Here is a 27,387-nt window from a genome sequence, read left to right on the forward strand (position 1 = left end):
ACTTGCTACATTTAATTTCTTAATAGAGCTGGGCTGTGGGGTATGATTCTGTGCCTTTCTTTTAAAAGAAATGTCATGTTAATTGCAGCTCATGGACGCTGCCATTAACATGAAATGTTAACAAAGGCAACCCACATCTGCGCTCTTTTAAGATAAGAAATGCAGGAAGCCTACAAACGCAGCATTTACCATTGCCCTAAATCAACCTCCTTTTGAGTCACCTATCACCCCTCTCTTCTTTTTGATCACGGTTTAGCACCTTTTTCGCCCCCTGCCTCGAACCCGTTCCATCTCTAATTGCGACCCGATGCACTGAGGAATTCCAGCTCTGGATGTGGTTGATCACAAATAACACTACCGGTTTGTTGACTATGACTTTATGGTATCCCCTGTAGTCTTCCCTCCTTGGCCGGTCTGCTGAGACCCGACCTGCATTCAACCCCCTTTACTTTTTTCCCCCATTACCCTCTATGCCCCATTGATCTTGTTTTCTATATTATTTAATGCTAAAGCAACGGATGTAATTGTGCAATACAGTTATTTCCTTATTCTATACTAAGCTTTTGTAACTAATGTAACTTTGTAACACTGTTTAACCTCATGTACAGCACTCTGATACCCCCGGGTCTAGCTAGCGCTATATAAAACTCTTCAAATAAAAATAAATAAAAATTTGCTTCCAGGTGAATATGCTGAAGGGCAAACCACATAGCTGCCCAGGTTTGAGATTGCCATGTGTGACATTTTCATAATTTCAGAGTAATTATGAGCGATATGTTAATGAGTATGAGTGATACTTTCTTACAAGCAAAATCAAGCTATGAAGATGAGGAAAACATATAAATATGAAAAATTGCATTCATTTAAGGATTGGGAAACTCTGAATTAACTGGTGCACAGCGTTAGGAATAATTGTTTACTGACTTCCATTTATCAGAGGCATGTCTAAGTCATATACTTAGAATCATAAAAATATCAGAGAGCTCCTTTGCAATATATTAAATCAAGGCGTTTCACACATGTTCAGGAGCTGGTTTTTTCCGGCTGTGTGTTGTTTTGAGGCTTGTGCGTCCAGCCTTTGCCAAACAATGATTGTCAGCCTTTGTGGTGGGTCCCTCCTTCCCAGCAAAATCAGTAGAGCTTAGGGTCTTGGCCTCTCTGACGTTATGTGAGTTACATACCAACAGGGAACCAATGTCAGAGAGGCGCCAACAACATGAAACACTCAGTTACACACATTACAGGGTGCCAGTTGAGTCACATTCTGAGCACCAGGAGGCAACGCAGGCTGCAGCTGCCTGATCGTGCTCTGCCACTTAAAGGCTGGATACTTAAATTTAATTAGGCCGCGGCCGCAGATGGGAGTCAATTCAGACAGCGGTGGTGGTGCCGCTCTATTGGAGGCAGTGATGCAGACTCTGCCAAGGCTTGCCAGGAAGCTGGAGGTACTGGCAGGCTCAGCCCCGAGCCACTGCAGCTACAGCAATTCAGGTTTACCGCCGGTCCCCAGCCTTCCCCCAGTGTCGTCGAGGATGGACAGTGAGTCCCACAACTCACAGGCAGTCATAACCATGCTACGATCTCCAAATCATTAGCCATATCACACTGTGCAATTAGCGGGACACCCTGCAGTAGCCGCATGCCTGTTTTGCCATATTTGCACACAAGCTTGAATACACACCGCCTGCCAGCACCCAATGCGCACCATAATACAAGCCGGCAGTCTGGCAAGCGCCTGAGGTAAGAAGGGGAGGCACACAAACAAAGGGGGAATGTCAGGGGGATGAAGGGGGACATCAGACAAACGTGTGTGATGTACCTCAGACAGCAGGCTCTGCAGCTCCTTCTCCCGCGGCCCTGCAGTATTCGGTCTCCAGTGCAGCTCCTGAATGTATTGCAGGACTGTGTAGGCGACGGGAAATGAGCACTGCCGAAGACGTGGCACGTAGCAGGGCTAAAGGGCTGCTTAGCGGTGGGGCTGTTGAGGCTGCCACTGCACCAGTGTCTCTCACTCTTCTCAGTCTTCCTTGGCTGCAGCAATGAATAATTGAATTTGACAGGGAGCTGACAGTACACAGTCTGTGGCTTGGGCTGGTGTGAGCTGCAGTAAGCAGCGCGATGCTGAGATCGCCAACCTTGAATTTGGCGCCGCCTGCATAGTTTTCAACGGATCTATGACAAAATATAGAAAGACAAAATATCAACCTACAAAAATATCGTAGCAATAATATCGATGTCAACAATATCGACATCCTATCTACAAAAAGGTAAGTACAAAAATTTCGAAACAAAAATATTGATGTCAAAAATATCGTTTTTTTTTAAATATCGTTTAAAAAAAAAAGTAAAATGAATTAAAAAATACCTAAAAATATAATAAACATAGTTAAACATATTTTATATTATTTAAAATTAATAAGTAATATACATAATGTAATAAAAAAATATTAAACAAATACATATAATAGATAATATATATACTTACTTAATAATCAGTTTTAATAATTATTGTACTAACGTATAAATAATTAAAAATATTATAAATTAAAAATTCAACTATAAACATAACATAATAACATAAATAAAAATGTAATAATTATACAAAACAAATTTTTAAAAATTATTTACTTTTAATATTTCTAAAATTAATTATATACTACATTAAATAAAACAAAACAAAAAATATTAAATAACAGAGGAAATAAAATACTATTCCAACTCCCAAAAAAATAAGAGTAAGGAAAATGTTGCATAGCGTAGGGGTAAAAATTACTATTCCCACTCCAGAGAGTGCAACAGTAGGGAAAATGTTGGATAGTGTAGGGGTAAAAATTACTATTCCAACTCCAGAGAGCGCAACAGTTGGGAAAGTGTTGGATAGCGTAGAAGTAAAAATTACTATTCCAACTCCAGAGAGTGCAACAGTAGGGAAAGTGTTGCATAGTGTAGGGGTAAAAATTACTATTCCCACTCCAGAGAGTGCAACAGTAGGAAAAACGTTGGATAGCGTAGGGGTAAAAATTACTATTCCCACTCCAGAGAGTGTAACAGTAGGGAAAACGTTGGATAGCGTAGGGGTAAAAATTACTATTCCAACTCCAGAGAGCGCAACAGTAGGGAAAGTGTTGGATAGCATAGAAGTAAACATTACTATTCCAACTCCAGAGAGTGCAACAGTAGGGAAAGTGTTGGATAGCGTAGAAGTAAACATTACTATTCCAACTCCAGAGAGTGCAACAGTAGGGAAAGCGTTGGATAGTGGGAGGGTAAAAATTACTATTACAACTCCAGAGAGTGCAACAGTAGAGAAAGCGTCGGATAGCGTAGAGGTAAAAATCACTATTCAAACTCCAGAGAATGCAACAGTAAGGAAAGCGTTGGATTGCGTAGGGGTAAAAAATACTATTCCAACTCCAGAGAGTGCAACAGTAGGGAAATTGTTGGATAACGTAGGGGTAAAAATTACTATTCCAACTCCAGAGAATGCAACAGTAGGGAAAGCGTTGGATAGCGTTGGGTTAAATATTTCTATTCCAACTCCAGAGAGTGCAACAGTAGGGAAAGCATTGGATAGCGTAGAGGTAAAAATTACTATTCCAACTCCAGAGAGTGCAACAGTAGGGATAGCGTTGGATAGCGTGTGGGTAAAAATTACTATTCCAACTCCAGAGAGTGCAACAGTAGGGAAAGTGTTGGATAGCGTAGGAGTAAAAATTACTATTCAAACTCCAGAGAGTGCAACAGTAGGAAAAGTGTTGGATAGTGTAAGGGTAAAACTTACTATTCCAACTCCAGAGAGTGCAACAGTAGGGAAAGTGTTGGATAGCGTAGACATTAAAAATAACATACTTATAAATAAATGTATATTTTAAAATATTACAAATATCGTTTATTAAATAAATCTAAACTATTTACAAATACCAATAAATAATAATTAAAAAAAGTATTACCAATTAATAATTAATATCCAATAAATTAATTACCTATACACAAATATAAATGTAATAACTACTTCATAACATATCAATTACTCCACACACTATTACCCTATGAGCGCACAACAAACACCAATAATACAATAATACACTTAACATAATTATCAATTAATACATTAATAAAAATTAATTACCAATTAATAAATATTAATTACCAATTAATTATTAATTAAAAATCATATAATTACCAAAAACAATTAACAAAAAAAGTATTACTTAATTATATTTAAATTACTTCCCACCCTATTCCCCTATAAACCCATAACCCACTACAGAACATAATTATCAATCAATACATTACTAATTCATAAAAATTAATTACCTATTAATTAATCATTAATTTATATTTCCTAATAAATTACTAATTAATTTACTATAATTAAATTACTTCCCACCCTATTCCCCTGTAAACCCATAACCCGCTACAGAACATAATTATCAATTAATTAAAATAAATTACTAATTAATAAAAATGAATTACATCTTATTCAATAATTAATTTATAATTCCTAATAAATTAATAATTAATTTAGTATAATTAAATTACTTCCCACCCTATTCCCCTATAAACCCACAACCCGCTACGGTACTAAAATACAAAATGTACTTACATTACATTAAAATAAACAATAATAAATATTAAATACATAATAATATACATAAAAATCATATAAAAACCGATATTAGTAACATGGATATTACTAACATAGATATTAGTAACATCGATATTACTTACATAGATATTAACAAAATCGATGTTACTTACCTTCGATATTACTTACATTCGATATTACTTACCTTCGATATTACTACTTCGATATTATTGTACTTCTATATTAACAATTCGATATTTTGACTGCCTACCGTTTTCAACAAACTCAACTCCTGCTGGCAGCAGGGTGTGACACAGTATAATGAATTATTTCTGCTACATTGTAGCAGTGAGTGTTAGCCTTCAGGCGAGCTCCAAGCCTGCCTGCGCCCACCACGGTAGGCGCGCTGCAAGCTGCCACATTTTTAGGCAGCCTTCAGTACAGTGACAGATGCGGACACACTGACTATGCATATGCCTGACAATTCATTCCAGTGCGGTAATGCGGAGCACCACACTGAAATGCGTTAGTCTAACGCCTGATACGTGGTACTTGGCAGGACTAAAACCATTTGTCTCAGTGCCATGCAGTTTCTGTCATCTGCACTTCTCCCTTTTTCCACAAGAGCAGTTAAGCATGAATGGCAAAATATCCTAGTGTGCAAATGTTTTCTATATAATTCTGGTTCTGCAATATGTACAGCATAATGCATCATCTGCGGCAGAATTTGACGATATTAACTAATACATCGTTTGTAGCTCAAATGGATCAAATGTTGCTAAAAAATGTGAATTGTGTTTCTGCAAAGTGGACGGCCCTTTGCAAAGGTTGACTGATCACCTTTGTCACTGCTGGATTTGTATGTTACACTTGTACTACTACTAATAAGGCAACATTTTTCCAGAGACTGTTAGCGTCTGTAAAAATGTAAAAATAATAAAGTATCAGAAAATATACTGCATTACATTCCAGGCTCTTTTTTGCTGCATAATTTAGTTAACACTGCGGCATAATTTTGTCCTCCATTGGTGCATAATTCCAGTGGCCCCAAAGCAGGCAGCACATGTTAAAAGTGCTTGAGCATGAAGCAAAGAGACTGTGAAGATTGTGAACTTAGTTTGGTGTGCTTGCTAATCATGCATTGTCAACCCCTGGTGAGTTACAGCTACTACTGCTGAAACAAGGCCAACGGAGGGACCAATGGGTGAGGCGGGCTGGCCTCAAGGGCAATGGCGGAATGAGCGCTGGTGGAGCCCTGTGCAACAATGTTTGTTGGTGCCCTCTCAATGACTCCCTCCGCCACTGATTCCCTCACTACCACCCTTTAACAGTACCCCTCAAGTCTCCATAACCATACTCTCGCTCAGATGAATTTAACTTGATTTACAGCGCCGCTCATACCAGTGAAGGGTGGCAGAGCACTTTATATCACACTTCTTACACGGAGACAATTATTCATATGTGTGTAAATCTTTGTATAGGAAATGTTTTTTTTTTGTAACTATTTTTATTATAATAAAAGAAACATAGAAAAACAGACAAGGCAATATAACTGTAGTACATCAATCGGGCGAGTGCTCAAGGCGGACGGGAGATACACAGTAGTATGATACAGGAGTTGTTGTACACAGATGAGGGGGCCAGAAGCAGGAAACACAAAATCAAGAACAAAATACGCTATACTACATCAGGAATGTCGGGTCAGGGAGACTGGGGGGGACTAGAGATCTCCGTGAGAGGGGGCGTACATATATCTCCCCGGTACAAGTTCCATTGATTCCAAATGTTCCCCCATTTCCTGGGTCTGCCTCTCGCCACATATACAGTCTTCTCTCTAAACATGCACCAGTCCATGTTCTCTTTCCAGGCCGTCACTGTGGGGGGCCTTTGGGATCCGTAAATCTGTGCAATGTCTCTCTTAGCAATCATATTACCAAGGGTCATCCATCGTAGCTGCGACACATCATAGTCATTTGGCCCCCATACATTCATTAAACATCGTCGGGCCTCTGGCAACATCACACCTGTTACTTCATTCATCACCTTATGTATACGGTTCCAGAAAAGCACCATCTCAGGACATTTCCAAATTATGTGGAGAAAGGTACCAAGCAGACCACAACCACGCCTACACAAGCCATCCGTCGAATAGCCCATACGGATCAGGCGGGGGCCGGTAACATAAATCCGATGAAGGATTTTAAGCTGTACCAGGCGGAGACGGGCCGGGATTGCGACCTCCTTGGGAGAGGAGATCGCAGATTGCCAGTCCTTGTCGTCTAATTCAATACCATCCGCAATCTAGGTCGCCCTGAGGTGCTCGAGCAAGCTCGAGCGATCATTGATCATCTTTTTGTAGATCAAAGAAATAGTGCTATCCGGCACATGACCATCTAATATACGATCTTCGAGGGGGGAGGATTCCGGAACGTCGCTACCCACGGGGAAAACCGAATTCAACGCGTGGCGAACTTGAGCATAGCGGAAGAATTCCCTATCACCTAGCTTATATTCCGCCTGTAGTTCTGCGAAAGTCTTTATCCTGCCCTTAACCCAGAGATCACGCACTTTACTGATGCCAATCATATCCCATTTCTCGAATCCTTTCGTTCTCCACAGGCAACCCAGTCTCGCAGAAGCTTAAAGCGGAGTCGGGCGGGTCAATCGATCCCTCCAGCCCATAGCCGTGGTCGCACTATGCCACACTCGTACAGCTATCTCCGTGGGACCCGAAAGCTGTAAGCGAGAGGATCCAGAATAGAGCTCCCTGTTATAGTCTCCCTCAGTAACAGCCATCTATCCATTTCAAACGCTGGATTCAACGCCGGGCCATACATCCCGTGGTTAATTGCAACAAGTTGGGAAGCCCAATAATACCGCTTGATATCCAGAAGTGCTATACCGCCGTCATACCAGGGAAGCGTTAACTTTGGAAGAGCGATACGCGAATGCCTGCCCCATATCAATTGCCCCTGTAAGGATTCTACCTCTCGGAAGTACCTCAACGGAATCACATCAAATGTATTCTGGAGTGCATATAAAAACCTCGGTAAGGACATCATTTTAAAAAGAGCCGCTCGCCCCAGTGGAGACAATGGTAATTTACGCCAACTCACTACGTCCGATCGTAAACGTTGAAGCGGGGGAAGTAGATTACGCTTGTAGCGGACTGCAGGGTCCAATGATATAAAAACTCCCAGATATTTAAAACCAGACTGCGACACCTGGATAGGACATCCACGCGGCAGGAGGGGGACGCCACCAGCGAGCACGTATATATGAGACTTGGTCCAGTTAATAACGAGGCCGGAGTTTTTCCGGAACGAGTTAAGCACGTCGAACAATACATTTAGAGATTTTTGAGGCGACGTGAGGTACAGCAAAATATCGTCCGCATATAGCGATATGCGGTCCTCAAAGTTCGGAGTCCAGTGTATACCTCTCATCGAGGGCTCCCACCGTAGCCAGGCAGCGAGAGGTTCCAAAGCGAGGGCAAAGAGAAGCGGAGACAGAGGGCAACCCTGCTGTGTGCCTCTCCCAAGAACAAAGGGCCCAGAGACCCGGCCATTTACCACAACCTGTGCCAGTGGTGTCTCATACAGAAGTTTTACCCAACTAATAAATCCAGCGCCAAAACCAAACTTTGCAAGTGCAGCCCAAAGATACGGCCATTCGATTGTATCAAAGGCCATCGTGGCATCCAGGGACGCCAAGATGGCCGGTTCATGCAGTGACGTCACCCTCGCGAGAACACCATGCAAGCGCCGCAAATTCAAGGCTGTGTTACGATTTGGGATGAAGCCCGACTGATCCGGATGGATCAGCTCACTGACTACTTTTATCTGGCGATTTGCGAGCAGCTTGGCAAGAATCTTAGGCTCAGCATTTAGGAGTGAGATAGGCCTGTAGGATGCACAGCGGTCCCGTGGCTTTCCCTCCTTATGGATCACCACAATAGTCGCAAGGCGCTGATCACGAGGAAGGGAGCCAGTCTCCCGCGCTGCTAAAAACATATCTCGGAGATATGGCGCTAGCGTGTCAGGGCGCAGCTTATACAGTTCGATCGGAAGACCATTAGGGCCCAGAGCCTTTCCGGAGCGAATAGAGCGCACTGCAAGAGCTACCTCGTCAATTGAGGGTGCAGCATCCAACCAGTCCCTATCGGACTCAGACAAACAAGGCAACAAACAAGGCAACGCGATATCCCTTAGCAACAAATGAGAATCCTCCTCGGGCCTATCAGATACCGGAGAATAAACTTCTCGGAAATAATCAGCAAAGCATTCAACAATGTCAACCGGGTCGGTCACTCGCATACCATCAGATCTCTCAATCACTGGAATCACACGGCTTGCCCTCTCCTTTCTATCCAGCCAAGCAATCAATTTCCCTGCCTTATCGCCCACATCATACAATCGTCCCTGCTGTTCCCTACTCATCATCTTAGCTGCGTCGGTAACCAAATTCTTATATTCGAGTTGCTTGAGACTGAGGACGTGAAGCGTGTCTCGGTTAACCTTCCGCATTCTCCAACTCAGTAATTTCAGTCTCAAGACGGACAACTGCCTCATTTCTACTTTTCTTAGCACACCCAATTAACGACAATGCTTGTCCCCGGATGAGCGTCTTAAAAGCTTCCCACAGCGAGACAGGCGAAGACACAGACCCCACATTTTCTGCGAAGTACAGATCCAATGACTTAATCAGTTCAGTACGGGTTTTGGGGTTGTGAAGATACCATGGATTAATCGGGGCTACCCTACCTTCAGCGCCTATATTCATATTTATCTGAAACCATAGAGGGGAATGGTCTGATATACCTCGAGCTAGATGTCTAATCTCCCCAATTGATGAAGACTGGGCCGCCGGTATCAGGATGTAATCCAATCTAGAAAGACTACCATGTGCGCCTGAGTGGAAAGTGTACTGCGCCCGTTCTGGATGCATCAACCTCCAACAATCCACGAGCCCCAACGCTTCTAAAAATTCACCCAACCAAGATTATGCACTCGTGAGGTCTCTGGGGGGATAGCGATCCTCCCTCCCGGAGACAACTGAATTAAAATCACCACCCAGTATCAGGACACCATCTGGGAGACCCAAAACAACTCGTCCCAAGTCTGCAAATGTAGTGGTTTGTAAGCCAGGTGGGACGTACACCGATATCAGTGAGATAGTTTTCCCCTCCCACCTGCCTGTGAGTGCAACATATCGCCCCCTAGCATCCAGAACTATGTCATCGATTTCCAGGGGAAGAGAAGTCCTGACCAAGATACCCACCCCTCTAGAACTAGAGGTGAACCCAGAATGAGCAGCGAGACGATATCCCCGCCTGTTCAGAGCGTAGCAATCATTTCCAATCAAATGAGTCTCTTGTAGTAGCACAACATCAGGGGAAAGGCGTCGCAACATCTGCAAGACCACCCCCCTCTTTATCCGGTCTCCCAACCCATTCGCATTCCAGCACAGTAGTTTCAACCCCCTACCCCCGTCCGAACCCACGATGATCTCCCACCTCATAACGAGCACCACACCAAAGTCCAAAGTCGTAACAGTTTGTTGCCTTGAAGAAGAAAGAAAATGAAACACTCCCAACATACCCCCCTCCCCCCAACAATACCCCAGCACAACTCCCCCCACCCTGCACCCCTGCATAGCCTCAAAAGCCACCCCAACTTGCAGTGTGCCTGTCGCCGTAGCAAAAAAACTAATCTACACAAAGAAACCCAGAGGAGGAAAGGGTCCCTCTTTCCCCGCCGCCTCCGGGGATGCACTTAAAGGCAGACGATCACAGAAGTCAGCAAGCCACAGTTGTCCATTGTGTTCATTGTCCGGGACTCAGGCGCCATTGTTCATTCTTGTTCCAATAGTCCCCCTTCAGCGCCACCCGAGTGTTCCTTGCGATCGCGACGGGTAGGCAAAGTATCTAGCCAGTCACTCACTCCCTCGGGCGATCAAAAAAGAGTGTCCGATCCTCATATTCCACACGCAGCCGGGCCGGGAACAGCATCGCATACTTCAAGTCCATATCCCTGACACGCCTTTTCACCCCTTGAAATCCCATTCTTTGCTTCTGGACGGACTGGGAAAAATCTGGATAAAAGTTCACTGTGGTGTTTTCGAACTGCGTAGGACCACCCGTCCGCGCAGCCTGCAAAATGGCGTCCCGGTCTCTGAAGTTAAAAATTCTGGCGATGATCGGTCGCGGAGGGAAACCTGGCTTCGCTTGTCCTCCCGGCACTCTGTGTGCGCGTTCTACTGCAAAGTATTTACTCAGTCCCTTGGGGGTGAGGTGATTGAGGATGAGGTCTTCGACACGAAGATCAGTGGACAATGATCCAGAGTTCTCCGGGACCCCAATAATACGCACGTTATTGCGCCTTGCACGACCCTCAAAATCCTCCAGACGACGAGCAAAGAAATCGTTGGCGAATCTCAAGTTGCGTACTTCCGTTTGCAAGTCAGACATGTCCGTCGTGAGGCTGGAGGTCTTCAAATCTAGAGATTTGACCTTCTCATTTATCTTCGCCAAATCCGTTCTGATAAGATTAACGTCGATGGCCACTGTGTCTAGCTTCAGGGCCAGGGCCTCGTATTGCTGGCCAATAGATGTCTTGATGCCAGCAATGGCGCCCATGACGTCTTGTAACGTTAGATCCGCCGACACAGTAGGGTCATCAGTTGCCTCTTCCCGGACCTTCGGTGTGCCACCGGGTGATCCTTTAGGATGAGTGTAACGGTCCATAACATTCGTTTGGGTTGCACCTCCTTGGAAGGTGGTCTTGACTTTCCGTTTGTCACCCTCGGGCTTGCCTGTCATGGCGGGCTGGGTGCCCCGGAGGGACGCTTGAGATCTGGTCCAAATGGCTCCTCAGAGTTCACCCACGGGATCACCAAAGGCAGATAAAAGCCAATGTAATTCCACAGCCAAGTACTCGCTGGCCCCAGGCCCAGGTAATGAGCACGGGAGCCAGCGGCGCCCAGTGTCTGTCTCGGTGAGGAGGAACGCCAAGCAGCAAAAACAAAACCGAAAGTTAATTCGGGCCATGATCTGGACCCCTTTAGCCGGTGTTGTTGAATTACTGCCCGGGTACAGCCGCGACTCAAGGCCCAGGTAGCTCCACGGGGTAGGCCACAAAAGTGCAGGATGGCGTAGCTCAGGAACCCAAAGTCCAAATCAATTCCTGAAAGCAGCTAGTATATCAGCTGGGCTGCGCCTTCAATAACCCATCTTTGGAATCAGGATATTATTCATGATAGATGCGGGAGGCGGCGAGGGTCTCGGGAGCCCTGTGCTCACGCGGCCATCTCGGATGCACGCGAAGCTCCTCCCCTGTATAGGAAATGTTACATAAGACAAAGGACTACAAGGTGTAGGAGTGACATGACATCCATACTAGTAGGCAGTATAGTTTAATAGTGATTGGTTTGGAGAAACACACTGAAATTAGAATGTAATATCATGATTGTTGGTTCTCTTTAATAACCAGAATTCATTTCTATTCAAATTAACCCTTTTTGCAAAAATAGGGTAATCAGACTGGGGAAAACATGAAAGTTAATAGCTCACTGTTCTATTTTAGGATTTTGACTTATAAACTGCAAGTATCAAAAGGATCTCACTGACAAAAGCAGTAACCCACTGACCCATTTACATTATGTGATCTGCATGGTACATGTTATTTGCAGCATGCACATTAACCCTCTGAGCTACCTTTCCATGAGTCAAAACTTCCACTTGACAAATATCCAGCTATCTCTCCGAAAAATATTAATCACCGGAGTTATCATGACATTTTTATTGTTGCCTAAAATTGAGAGCGGCCAGGCCTGCTCAGCGCTGTTCATGAATATTCTATATCTGACGCATAGCATTTTAAATTTTAAGACGCAGTGGCATGCTCATATATGTTAGACAATTTTAGCATACGGGTGCTGCCTCATTGGCAGTGTACCTCAATTGCAGTATTGTCAGAGGGGCGCTAGAATATGGGAATAATGCATTTTAATGCTGTGACGTGGACACTAGCATTAAAATGCGTTAGTCGAAAGCCTGGTGCGGCCCTACCTAACCCAGCCCGGAAACTGCATTTGTTAACGTTTTCATGTTAATCGCAGTTTCCATTATGAGCTGAAACTAACATGAAAACTTGAACAAATACACACAATCAACCCACAGCCCAGCTCTATTAAGAAAAGAAATGCAGCAACATAGCTGCCAAGGTTGCAAATTGACATTTGGGACGGTTTCAAACCTGCCTTAAAACATTCACTTGGATCTGTACGTGAAAAGTGAGAGTGATATTTGGTGCTGCACCCACACGTGGGGTCTGGTAACTGGCGCACATAGCTTGGTTGCGGTGCACATAGACCTTACACTGCCGCACACAGAGGAAAAATATTAGAGGGAACATTGGTTGTAAGGTCCTGGTCTATTGGTTCTAGATGTTAGGGCTAGTGTTGTGATTGAATAGTGTTAGGGCTAGGGTTCCCATTGGCTGAAGGGTTCACCTGATTACTAGGGCTATAGAAAAGGCCAGGCTTGGGGCGTCTCAGCTAAGGGCGGAGAGGACAAGGGTAGTTGCCTGTTTGAGCCTGTTAAGGGCGGAGAGGACAAGGGTAGTTGCCTGTTTGAGCCTGTTAAGGGCGGAGAGGACAAGGGTAGTAGCCTGAGCCTGTTTGAGCCTGTTTGAGCCGGTTCTGGATTCCTGCCGGTTTGAGACGTTTCGAGATTCCAGCCAGTTGAGATTCCAGCCGGTTTGAGCTGGTTTGAGCTGGTTTGAGCCAGTTTGAACCAGTTTGAACCGGTTTGAGCAAGTTTGAACCGGTTTGAGCCCGTTTTAACCCGTTTCAGCCAGTTTGAATCAGTTTAAGCCGGTTTGAAGCAGTTTGAGCCGGTTTTAGCCAGTTTAAGCCGGTTTGAACCAGTTTAAACTGGTTTGAACCAGCTTAAACCGGTTTGAGCCAGTTTGAACCAGTCTGAACCAGTATAAACCAGTTTAAACCAGTTTGAACCAGTTTAAACTAGTTTGAGCCGGTTTGAACCAGTTTGAACCGGTTTACGGTTTGAGCCAGTTTGAACCAGTTTGAGCCGGTTTGAACCAGTTTGAGCCGGTTTGAACCAGTTTGAACCGGTTTGAACCAGTTTAAACCAGTTTGAACCGGTTTGAGCTGGTTTGAACCGGTTTCAAACCGGCTCAAACTGGCTCCGTTTGAACGGGTTTGAGCTGGTTTGAACTGGTTTGAACCAGTTTGAACTGGTTTACGGTTTGAGCCGGTTTGGGACTAGGGCCAGAAATGCTGCCCTTTTTCTCATTTAGAAATACCCAGCCCACACCATCCACATCCACGAACAGAGCAAGACACTCAAACTAAATGTACACCACGCACAACAATATGCACAGATGAATGTACCAGCATGCCCCACCAACCCAACCAAACCACATCTACACACCCTACTATACCAACTACCACACTTATCCACCATCACCCACAAACAGTACACAACTCTATCCTATACCACTAACCAATACACTCATCACTAACACAATACCAATCAACACCGTACATAACTACATCCCATTCAGACACACTCTTCCTGCTGTAATTACACCTAACAGACCACCTTTTATCAATAACAAACATATACTGATCCTTCCATCATTGTCCAACAAACACCCTCCTCTCCCTTTTACCATAATAACACTAACACACAACACACACACTGCACACCACCATACTTTGTAACTCTTGAAACAAACCAGTCTAAGATAAACACTCTCACGTCTACTTCATTCCCTCCTACACACAACCTACACTCTACTCATAAGCACATCTCCATGCCCTCTACGTCACAACCTCCTCTCACAAACACTACACAACAAATCCAGTGCATGAAACCTATACATCAGCACCCCTTTTCACTACACCTCAAAAGCAAAACATATCACACACACCAGCACAACAAGATCTTCAGAGCACAACACCTCATAATACTTTACCATCACAAAATACGTACATATACCCACCTTTCAAACCACATAAAGGAATAAACTTCAATGCCAAGCTTTCATTCTTCCACCTCACATAACACAGATACAGCTATACAGCACCTCTCTTCTAACCGCCTCTCATCCATTGGACAATTTAGAACATTACGACATGACCCACATGCTGCACCAGCTCCCCTGACTCTTACACCTTCCTCCTTAAACACACGCAAAAAATATAAGAAACATGCCACACCTCACAACTTTTCTTCCCCAAGTCTACCCCACAACAATGTTACACCATAAAAGCAACACAGCACTCCAACTCACTCTCAAACACCATCTCCAACACATACACATGCAGACCCATCAAAATGTCTTCTTAGCATGCTGGATGAGGAACACGATACAGAACAGCTAGATGATTGCTATCCTAATACAGCTAATACCATCACTAAAAACACACCTGCTACACACCCACACAATACTGATCACTCTTCTACAAAACAAAGTCCCACTATCACCAAAGGCCACTCTCTACACTGTCTACTAATAAATACTCGATCCCTCTCTAAAAACAAGCATCACACCTACGACCTTCTCACTGATGCATAACCAGACATACTATTCATAACCGAATCATGGTTGGGAGAGGATATGGCTCCAGTCCTGCATGTAGCCATTCCTCTAGGCTATCAAATAATCACCCAAAATCGTATTGCCAAAAATGGAGATGGTCTAGCTGTTGTATTCAGGCAAACAATACATATCACTAAAGTTGGCAACATCTCCATAAAGAATTGTGAGGCTCTTCTTACAAGATGCAATCCTACACCGTCTTCCACCTGTAACTTCCTGCTCCTTTACAGACCTCCACCTAGCAAGGCAACATTCCCAGACGCACTTCTAGACACAGTTTGAAACCTGATAACAATACACTCCAACCTATGCGTTCTGGGTGACCTCAACATTTGGTTTGATAAAAACCAATATGACCCATCCAAAAACAATAATCACCGGCCTAGGCGCATTGAACCTGCATCAGATTGTGCACAAATCGACACACACCGCTGGACATATCCTGGATGTCATTTTTGCTAATACTGAACTAGTTACCTTTCAAACTATAAATCCAGTCACATGGTCAGACCGCCACCTGCTTGCTTTCCAACATAAAACAACACTAAGCGACTCACCTAAAACTACCTTACATCCATCCACCTATCTGCCGTGGAACAAACTCAATTTGGAACACTTGGAAACACAACTAACATCCAGTATGAATCTGGAAACCATAAATTCTGTTCAGAATCTATATGAGTGGCTACAGGAAGCTTTTGACATCCTGATACCACTCAAAACCACACAACAGAAAAAAAGCGCCTTGGCGAAACATAGAAATAAAAGACATAAAACAACAAATTAGAAAGCTGCAACGTACCTGGCTCAAAACAAACTCCAAATGAGACAAACTTCACCTACAGAAAATTAACAGATTATACAAGTCGGCTATCAAAAAAGCTAAGAAAAGGTACTATTCAGACAGAATTCAAAACGCTAAATGTGCAAATAAACAATTCTATAAAATACTCAATGAATTTTGAAAACCAAATTCCTTAGAAGGAATTCATCCTGTTACTCAAGACTTCCCAGACAAACTGGCAAATCATTACACGGACAAAGCAGACACGGACTCGTACTTAAAACAGAAACAAAGCACCAGCACTAACCCTTGTACAAAACAACTATCCAAGAATGCTCCAATCAAGCCTCTCCGTTCCTTCAAACACATCTCACACAATGAATTTATGGACCTGGTCAAAGCAAGCAGGCCTGCCAGCAGCCCTTCTCACCCCTGTCCGCCACAAACTTTCAAGACAATTTTTTTAACAACCTCTGCTGCCATTCCAGTAAGAAGAATCATCAACGATTCCTTAACTACTGGAATATTTCCCGAAGAACTCAAAAAGTGATTACTGTCTTTGCATGTGGTTGTTACAGTTTAAAATTGCAGTTTTGACCTGCCTGTGATTGCATATTTTATCACCGGTTTTGTGTTTGAAACTTGTGGTTTTCCATGCCCATGATTGCTTGCATTTACTGTGTTAAATTGTGGGATTTGCAGTCCAACCTCTGTAGTTTGTCCCTCTCATTCCTTGGTGACAAATCTGTTTTCCCTCCAAATTTCTCCTTTGCTCTGTGCTAAGACCTGTGTGTTAAAACAGTGCACCCCCAGCCACCATTTTGTGTTCACAAGCCAGTGAGGCCAGCCCCCTGCCCCCCCCCCTGCAACAGGGATATTCTACATCAGAGGGTGCTTCTGTGAGCTGTTTAAACTGTACTTAACTGGGCCTGTGCACTTCGTTTTTTGGCCAGCAGGGGAGTAAAGTTTTATTCAAACAGTATTGTTAGATTTCGAGTTAGTGAAGACTTTACCTGCAGAAGTCCAAAGTGTGGAGATTCTAAACAGGAGAAGCAGCTTCCAACTCCCTGGCCAGCAAACCTTGTCTGAGGTGGCTGGGACATTATATGGTCTGCTAGTGGTTGGCACAGGTGTACACTGATTGGTGGTTGTATCTGGTGTTTCTATTGCGTTAGGGTCATTGGTTGGGGCTCCAAAATAGACAGAGCAGTGATGGAGGCCGTGTGAGGAGGAGCCGCGATCCAGCCGCCTTGCCGCTGTTGCATGCTGGGACTATCGGACTGTTTGACAGCCTGTCATCCAGCGCGGCAGCAAGGCAGCAGAACAGCGCTGCGGCGAGGAAATTGATTTTTGACCGGACTGCAGGATTATCTCCACACTGTGGACTTCTGCAGGTAAAGTCTTCACTAACTCGAAATCTGACATTTTTATTGTTGCCTAAAATTGAGAGCGGCCAGGCCTGCTCAACGCTGTTCATGAATATTCTATATCTGACGCATAGCATTTTAAATTTGAAGACGCAGTTGCATGCTCATATATGTTAGACAATTTTAGCGTACTGGTGCTGCCTCATTGGCAGTGTGCCTCAATTGCAGTATTGTCAGAGGGGCGCTAGAATATGGGAATAATGCATTTTAATGCTGTGATGTGGACACTAGCATTAAAATGCGTTAGTCGAAAGCCTGGTGCGGCCTTACGTAACCCAGCCCTGAAACTGCATTTGTTAACGTTTTCATGTTAATCGCAGTGCCCATCATGAGCTGAAACTAACATGAAAACTTGAACAAATGCACACAATCAACCCACAGCCCAGCTTTATTAAGAAAAGAAATGCAGCAACATAGCTGCCAAGGTTTCAAATTGACATTTGGGACGGTTTCAAACCTGCCTTAAAACATTCACTTGGATCTGTTTGTGAGAAAATGCACCGTCTTTTCACTTTTTAAAGCAAGTTTGGAGTGATATTTGGCGCTGCACCCACACGTGTGGTCTGGTTACTGGCGCACATAGCCTTGCTTGTGGCGCACATAGACCTTACACTGACGCACACAGAGGAAAAAAAGTTAGCGGGAACATTGGTTGTAAGGTCCTGGTCTCCTATTGGTTCTAGATGTTAGGGCTAGTGTTATGATTGGATAGTGTTAGGGATAGGATTCCCATTGGCTGAAGGGGTCACCTGATTACTAGGGCTATAGAAAAGGCCAGGCTTGGGGCGTCTCAGCTAAGGGAGGAGAGGACAAGGGGAGTTTCCTGTTTGATTCTGTTAGGGGGAGAGGACAAGGGTAGTTGCCTGTTTGAGCCTGTTAAGGGCGGAGAGGACAAGGGTAGTAGCCTGAGCCTGTTTGAGCCTGTTTGAGCCGGTTCTGGATTCCAGTAGGTTTGAGCCGGTGGAGACGGTTTGAGATTCCAGCCGGTTTGAGCTGGTTTGAGCCGATTTGAGCCAGTTTGAACCGGTTTGAACCAGTTTAAACCGGTTTGAACCAGTTTAAACCGGGTTGAACCAGTTTACACTGGTTTGAACCAGTTTGAACCAGTTTACACCGGTTTGAACCAGTTTGAACCGGTTTACGGTTTGAGCCAATTTGAACCAGTTTGAGCCTGTTTGAACCTGTTTGAGCCGGTTTTAGCCAGTTTGAACCAGTTTGAGCTAGTTTGAACCAGTTTGAACCGGTTTAAACCAGTTTGAACTGGTTTGAACCAGTTTAAACCAGTTTGAGCCTGTTTGAACCAGTTTGTGCCGGTTTGAACCAGTTTGAGCTGGTTTGAGCCAGTTTGAACCAGTTTGAACCGGTTTGAGCCAGTTTGAACCAGTTTAAACCGGTTTGAACCGGTTTACAGTTTGAGACTGAACCGGTTTGAGCCAGTTTGAAGCCGTTTGAGCAAGTTTGAACCAGTTTAAACCAGTTTGAGCTGGTTTGAACCAGTTTCAACCGGTTTGAGCTGGTTTGAGCCAGTTTGAACCAGTTTAAACCGGTTTGAATGAGTTTAAACCGGTTTGAACTGGTTTACAGTTTGAGACAGTTTGAACCGGTTTGAACCGGTTTGAGCCAAATTGAACCAGTTTAAACCAGTTTGAGCCGGTTTGAACCAGTTTCAACCGGTTTGAGCTGGTTTGAGCCAGTTTGAACCAGTTTAAACCGGTTTCAACCGGTTTACGGTTTGAGCCAGTTTGAACCGGTTTGAGCCGGTTTGAGCCAGTTTGATCCAGTTTGAGCTGGTTTGAGCCAGTTTGAACCAGTTTGAACCGGTTTGAGCCAGTTTGAACCGGTTTGAGCCAGTTTGAAACAGTTTAAACCAGTTTGAGCCGGTTTGAGCCAGTTTCAAGCGGTTTGAGCCAGTTTGAACCAGTTTGAGCCGGTTTGAGCCAGTTTGAGCCAGTTTGAACCAGTTAAAACCGGTTTGAACCAGTTTAAACCGGTTTGAAACGTTTTTTTGTTTGAGCCAGTTTGAACCGGTTTGAGCCGGTTTGAGCCGGTTTGAGCCAGTTTGAACCAGTTTAAACCAGTTTGAACCTGTTGAACCAGTTTAAACCAGTGAGCCAGTTTGAACCAGTTTGAACCGCTTTGAACCAGTTTGAATCAGTTTAAACCAGTTTGAGCCGGTCTGAACCAGTTTGAACCAGTTTAAACCAGTTTGAACCCATTTAAACCAGTTTAAACTGGTTTCAAACTGGCTCAAACTGGCTCAGTTTGAGCCGGTTTGAACTGGTTTGAACCGCTTTGAGCCGGTTTGAACTGATGCGGACACGCTGACTATGCATATGCCTGACAATTCATTTCAGTGCGGTAATGAGGAGCACCACACTGAAATGCGTTAGTCTAACGCCTGATACCTGGTACTTGGCAGGACTAAAACCATTTGCCTCAGTGCCATGCAGTTTCTGTCATCAGCACTTCTCCCTTTTTTCATAAAAGCAGTTAAGCATGAAAGGCAAAATATCCTAGATTGCAAATGTTTTCTATATAATTCTGGTTCTGCAATATGTACAGCATATTGCATCATCTGCTGCAGAATTTGACAATTTTAATGAATACATCGTTTGTAGCTCAAATGGATCAAATGTTGCTAAAAAATGTGAATTGTGTTTCTGCAAAGTGGATGGCCCTTTGCAAAGGTTGACTGATCACCTTTGTCACTGCTGGATTTGTATGTTACACTTGTACTACTACTAATAAGGCAAAATCTTTCCAGAGACTGTTAGCGTCGGTAAAAATGTAAAAATAATAAAGTATCAGAAAATATACTGCATTACATTCCAGCCTCTTTTTTGCTGCATAGTTTAGTTAACACTGCGGCATAATTTTGTCCTCCATTGGTGCATAATTCCAGTGGCCCCAAAGCAGGCAGCACATGTTAAAAGTGCTTGAGCATGAAGCAGAGAGACTGTGAAGATTGTGAACTTAGTTTGGTGTAAGCATGGGCGTAAAATCCGTTCCGCTCGCGGATTTTGCGTATTTTTGGCAAATTCGCAATCCGCGAACTCTCGCTAATTTGTCGAAAATCCGTGAATTCGCTCGCGGCGGATTTTTTGCTTGGTGATACAATATTGCGGCGCGCGGCGTGGTGCACGGCGTTCACTTTCCGTCATTAAGCGTTTGCCGAGTTGTTTTTCTCGATCATATTTTGCGAGTGCTGAGGCATTTTGGATCTTGCTGCGGGATCCGGCGGGAGTTTGGCGCCCGCGAATACGTAAGCGTGGCTTGCCACCTTGCAGAGCACGCCTCGCGAGAGTTCGCAATTGCGAACACGTAGTTGCGGCGGACAGGAACAATCTCGCACTCGCGAAATAGAGATTTTGCAATTCTGCACAAGAAATCCACCAGCAAACAGCATAAACCTTCAGAAAATGATGATTTGTATCAGAATCACTCCTCAGGTTGACATTTGCATGCACTTTGTTTTTGCAAGGAGTCCATTTTTTTGGGGGGGGGGAGGAAGTGCCCCACAGTCTCCAACTTCCTGTTCCTGTCCAGCAGGCTCCTCCCAGTGCTTTCTTCATGTGCTGGTCACTTTCATTTGGACCTTGACCTGGAAGGATTACTTTTTGTGGGTGCTGCTGGATATTTGGATTTGAGGCCTTTTTGACTTTCTTTGGATCACTTTTGGATTAGAAATCAACTTTCACAAGTAAGTTTGTTTGGGGCATTACAGTTGCTGCAACTTCAATTTTGGAACTTTTTCAGAACATTAAATAAAATATATTGTGGGCAGCCACAGTATCCAGTAGGACCAGGGTTGGTTATGGGTGCATGATGCAACTGTTTTGTTGAATTTAAACACCATTGAGGCCATGGATGGGCTGGGATTGTGCTGATTTTTGTGGTTTTTGTCGTTTTTTTGGGGCTGCTGGTGGGGCCCTTTGCCCAGGGGTGGTGAGTGTTGCATGGGCCTAGTCTTTCTCTGGGGTGTCTTCTTGAATTTAAACATCATTGAGGCCATGGATGGGCTTGGATTGTGCTGATTTTTGTGGTTTTTGTCGTTTTTTGGGGCTGCTGGTGTGGCCTTTTGCCCAGGGGTAGTGGTGCATGGACTGAGTGTGCCTGTGGGGTCTCACTCTCTTTAATGTAAACATCCTGGATGGCATTGGATTGTGGTGATTTTTGGGTGTTTTTCGGTTTTTTGGGGGTGTACTGTTGATGTGGACTGGCCATGTGGGTTGTGGTGGTGGCCATCTTGAGTGCTGGTACAGGCAACATGTGCTTGGGGTGCAAGGGGCCATTTTGAAGAGAGGCAGTGTCTGAGGCCTGCACTTATTTTGCCTACTTTTCATCCATTATGCCCAGGGGTAGTGAGTGGTGCATGGGCCTAGTCTTTCGGTGGGGTGTCTTCTTGAATTTAAACACCATTGAGGCCATGGATGGGCTGGGATTGTGCTGAATTTTGTGTTTTTTTGTCGTTTTTTGGGGCTGCTGGTGGGGCCCTTTGCCCAGGGGTGGTGAGTGTTGCATGGGCCTAGTCTTTCTGTGGGGTATCTTCTTGAATTTAAACATCATTGAGGCCATGGATGGGCTGGGATTGTGCTGATTTTTGTGTTTTTTGTCGTTTTTTGGGGGCTGCTGGTGTGGCCTTTTGCCCAGGGGTAGTGGTGCATGGACTGAGTGTGCCTGTGGGGTCTCACTCTCTTTAATGTAAACATCCTGGATGGCATTGGATTGTGGTGATTTTTGGGTGTTTTTCGGTTTTTGGGGGGTGTAATGGAAGGTTCCTAGCCGGTTCTATTTTGCCCGAGTTGCGGTTCCAGCACTACATGAACATGTGCTGGAGGTGATTGGGACAGCTTTGCAGAATAGTGCTGTTCACACTATACATCTGACAACAGACATGTGGACCAGTGGCGCAGGCGCTGATTACATGTGCATCACTGCACACTGGGTCTCTTTTTCAGGGGTTAAAGCAAAGCTAAACGCAGGTGTTGACCCGGACCAAGTTTTTTTAAAGCTGCTCGGAAACATGCAACACTAGCCATGTTTGGCTTGGAGAAACGTCACACAGCACGAAACATTTTGGACGAGTTTAACAAAAAGGTCTTTCACTGGCTGTCCCCAAAAAAACGCCAGATTGGTTATGTTTCCACGGATAATGGCGCCAATGTAGTTAAGGCCATGGCGCTGGGTGACTATTTCAGAGTGCCGTGTTTGGCGCACTGTATCAACCTGGTAGTTCAAAAATTCTTGAGTGATAAAGACAGTCCAGCGTGCGAGGTAATGGCCACCTGCCGAAAAATGTGCAACCATTTCAGCCATTCTTTTAAGGCCCGGAAGCATCTGAGGAGCCTGCTACATCAACGTCGAATGCCAGTGAAAGCAATCATCCAGGAGGTGTCAACACGTTGGAACTCAACCTTCTACATGCTTGAGCGTCTGTATGAGCAGTATACAGTACTCGATCACTATTTCTTAAAACAGGGTACAGCTCAGAAGGACCTGAGGATGGATGCGGCGCAATGGGACATAGTTAAAAGCATGACAGAAAAGCTTCGTCCTTTTGAGGTCTTCACGCGTGCAGTCAGCAAGGAGGACTGTAATTTGGGAAAAGCTATCCCATTGTTGTGCATGCTGGAGCACCAAGTGAAGGCGGTGTCTTCTGAGTTAGAAAAAGATGAAAAAAACAAAGACCCTTTTGTTTTGTCGGAGAAATTATTAGAGCGCCTACGTGGTGATGAACGTCTTAAAATGATCAACTCAGAACAGCATTACATTTGTGCTACTATTCTGGATCCACGCTACAAAAAGGCGCTGGCAGGCCAAGCATTCTTTCCTTTTGCTGATGAAGATGTTAAAAAGTACAAACTTTGGCTAGCCAGGTCAGCCAAGAGGTTTGAAAAAGAACGGCAGGATATTGAAGGAGAAGGCAGTACATCAGCATCAGCATCAGCAGGCCATCCCCAGTCAAAAGAATCCACTTCTGCACCTGTGGCTGTGGCACAAGTGACCTCTCAGCCGTTAAAGACACCGGCAACCGGATCATCTGCACCACACACAAGAGTAACATTGGCTGCTGAAGAGGATTGGCTAACTTGGCTTGGGTATGGTTCTCGAAAAAAGATCACAGGCACAGCAAAAAGTAAGCAAAGTGGAGGAACCGTTGAGGACCTTGAGTCGATGGTGCAGGACTATCTGAATGACTCAACAGAGGTCTTTCTTAATGATGAGCCATTGGAGTATTGGCATGGGAAAAAACAATTGTGGCCATAGCTCTCCAACCTGGCTATAAACTACTTGTCTTGCCCACTCGCAAGTGTGTCTTCTGAACGTGTTTTCAGTGCTGCTGGTGGCATTGTAACTCCCAAACGGAGCCGCCTCTCGCCCAAAAATGTGGAGAGGTTAACAATGATAAAGATGAATCAGCACCTCATACCACCAGATTACAAAGTACGAGAGACCACGCCGCATGAAGACGAGGAGGACAGCAACGTAGATGAGGGAATTTGTTCTCTGTTCGGTGACACTGACCGCATCCTGCCTGAATTCGCAGAGTATGATGACGAACTCTTATTCTTATTCCCTACACCGAGCCCTGAAAATGAGACAATGAATCAATAACTTTCTTTTTCGTCCTTATTCACTTTTATTCCTGTGTGTCTGTCTTTCTTTGTTTTGCACAGTTAATTTAATTCAAACTTTAATCACCTAATGACAAAAACAAGCCCATCAGCAGAACTGTCTTCACTTGTTTGCTTATTGATTTGAAGGTGCCGCAGTGTATATTCCTCAGGTTCACAAGTTCAGAAGAACATGCTCCTCTATCCTCCTCCTCCAGACTCCTATTTCCCTCAAAGTAGAGGGCTGTATTACGCCCAATGAAGAAAGACTCAGCACTTGTGGGGGTGTTCTACTTCTTTGCGGGTGAGTTGAGGGCTCTGGGGCCATTGCTGTGAAGCTCTAATAATGGATAAAAGTGGTTTGGACCAAATATGAGGCGGAAATTTCTTGCCGTTTTTGCTGACTTGCTTGCCTTTGAGGTGCTCTTTGGCGGGGTTCCGGGTGTTTGTGGGTGAGTTTTGGGGTCTGGGAGCACTGCTGCGACAGTCTAATCTTGATTGCATTTGCTTTTCAGGAAATCCGTGGTGGAAAACAGGAGTTATGATGATGACCTAGCTGCACAGCGCGTTTGGATCGAAGGCCGAGAGATATTGTAAGTATGAGATTTTGCTTTTTGGCTGTTTGGGGGTGTAGTCACGTGCTTTTTTGCGGGTGGGTTGGCGGGTCTTGGGGCATTCCTGGGAAGGTCTAATACCGGATAGAAGTGGTTTGGACAAAATCCATGCAGAATTTTTTTTGCTATTTCTTCTGACATCTTGCTCAATGTAGCGTTTTCGGGGGCCTGTTTGGGGGGCTTCCTGGTGTTTGTGGGTGGGTTTCGGGGTCTCTGTCGGAGCACTGCTGCGACAGTCTAATCTAGATTGCATTTGCTTTTCAGGAAATCCATGGCGGAAAACAGGAGTTATGATGATGACCTAGCTGCACAGCGCGTTTGGACCGAAGGCCGAGAGATATTGTAAGTATGAGATTTTGCTTTTTGGCTGTTTGGGGGTGTAGTCGCGTGCTTTTTTGCGGGTGGGTTGGCGGGTCTTGGGGCATTCCTGGGAAGGTCTAATACCGGATAGAAGTTGTTTGGACAAAATCCATGCAGAATTTTCTCTTTGCTATTTCTTCTGACATCTTGCTCAATGTAGCATTTTCGGGGGCCTGTTTCGGGGGCTTCCTGGTGTTTGTGGGTGGGTTTCGGGGTCTCTGTCGGAGCACTGCTGCGACAGTCTAATCTAGATTGCATTTGCTTTTCAGGAAATCCGTGGTGGAAAACAGGAGTTATGATGATGACCTAGCTGCACAGCGCGTTTGGACCGAAGGCTGAGAGATATTGTAAATATGAGATTTTGCTTTTTGGCTGTTTGGGGGTGTAGTCGCGTGCTTTTTTGCGGGTGGGTTGGCGGGTCTTGGGGCATTCCTGGGAAGGTCTAATACCGGATAGAAGTGGTTTGGACAAAATCCATGCAGAATTTTTTTTTGCTATTTCTTCTGACATCTTGCTCAATGTAGCATTTTCGGGGGCCTGTTTGGGGGGCTTCCTGGTGTTTGTGGGTGGGTTTCGGGGTCTCTGTCGGAGCACTGCTGCGACAGTCTAATCTAGATTGCATTTGCTTTTCAGGAAATCCCTGGTGGAAAACAGGAGTTATGATGATGACCTAGCTGCACAGCGCGTTTGGACCGAAGGCCGAGAGATATTGTAAGTATGAGATTTTGCTTTTTGGCTGTTTGGGGGTGTAGTCGCGTGCTTTTTTGTGGGTGGGTTGGCGGGTCTTGGGGTATTCCTGGGAAGGTCTAATACCGGATAGAAGTGGTTTGGACAAAATCCATAAGGAAAAGCCTTTTGGCACTTTTTGTAACTTAGGGTTCGTTAGGGTTAGCCCTAGCAGCAGGATTGCATGTGTTTCGGGGTGTTCTAGATTTTTGCAAATGAGTTCTGGGGTCTTAGAGCACTCTTGGAGCGATGATGGCTATAGATACTTTTGCTTGCTTGCAAGTGGTTTGAATACAATCCACGGTGGGTAAGGGGGTATTTGGGCCTACTTTTACTTTCAAAGTACGTTTTGTCACCAGTTTTCTGCTAGGCCTCATTTTTTTAGATCTGATTGGGGGTCTTCTACATTTTTGCGACTGGCTTTAGTAAGGGTCTGGGTGGGAGCACTGCTGGGAAGGTCTAATTTTGTTCTAAAACACAGTTTACAGTACACCTAGCTTGAGGGGAAAGATCCGCTAAATTAATTTGGCCATACTTATTTATCCTTCAAAAGGTGACTCAGACAGAGGACGCACTTTCAAAAATATTGTACTGTCTATTAGGAAAATCAAAGTGTGACTTTTTGCACCACACAGCGTACATACCTTATATTTATTTATCAGTGGTATTGTAATAGCACTTACTGTTTTCCGTTCAATAATTACAGGCCGGGTTTCAGTCTGTGCAATGGGGAAAAAAGATGGAGTCAGGCTTCACATTAACGAGCCGCAATTCAACATCCGCCAGGCAGGTAGTGGACAGGGTGTCTTCTGTCAGTGGTCACCAACATTGATGGACGAAGCGTCAGCTGGAATGGAGGAGTGCCGCTAATAAGAGGAATTGTTTGCTGCATGCAACTTACTTACCAAATGCAACAGGACAACTCCAACAACATACAGATACAGTATCCATTGTTTTCTTCTATGAGTGTGACTGCATTTCTTGGATCTCTCTCTGCTTCTAAATTGATCCCTACAGCCATTCTATAGGTTTTACTTCGGCTAATTTTTAAACCTAATTTAATGTAAGAAGTGTTTCTCTGAGTGCAGAGATAGGCTAGTGAAAACGCTGCAGCCCTGTACTGTTGCATTCTAGTACTACTTACTTTTCAGTAACAATGCATGCAGTAGGGCATGCACTTCCTTTATGTCACTTAAAAGATTTGTGGTTAGCTTTAGTTTGTACCCAAAGATTTCTTTATCTTCAATTATTGTTTGTCCATGCTGTGCTTTTTTTTTCTTCTCTCAACAAAACCTACCCAAAAAGAAACCCCCATTCCCATCCATTTTCCAAACCCTAACCCTCTTCCCCTGGGCTGTGTAGTTTTGCTTGATGTGTGACTAAATGACATCAATAATTCCACACACTTGCTGGGGAGGATAAGGTCATAGCAACAGGCTGGTGAAGGAATCCGAGGATATATTCTAGACTTACTCAGCTTCAGTACTATTTCTTGTAGTAGTAGGAGCCAATGTCAAATAAATTCAACGCGAGTACTAGTTATACTTGCAATACTTTACCATTTGTTAGGCTACATTGTGGCACTGTTCTAGTGTACTGTCACCTGCTATATTCTCTATTGTACCGTAACCGTTGTAATGCTACAG

This window comes from Lissotriton helveticus, chromosome 9 (assembly GCF_964261635.1).
Source record: "Lissotriton helveticus chromosome 9, aLisHel1.1, whole genome shotgun sequence".
Lineage (NCBI taxonomy): Eukaryota > Metazoa > Chordata > Amphibia > Caudata > Salamandridae > Lissotriton > Lissotriton helveticus.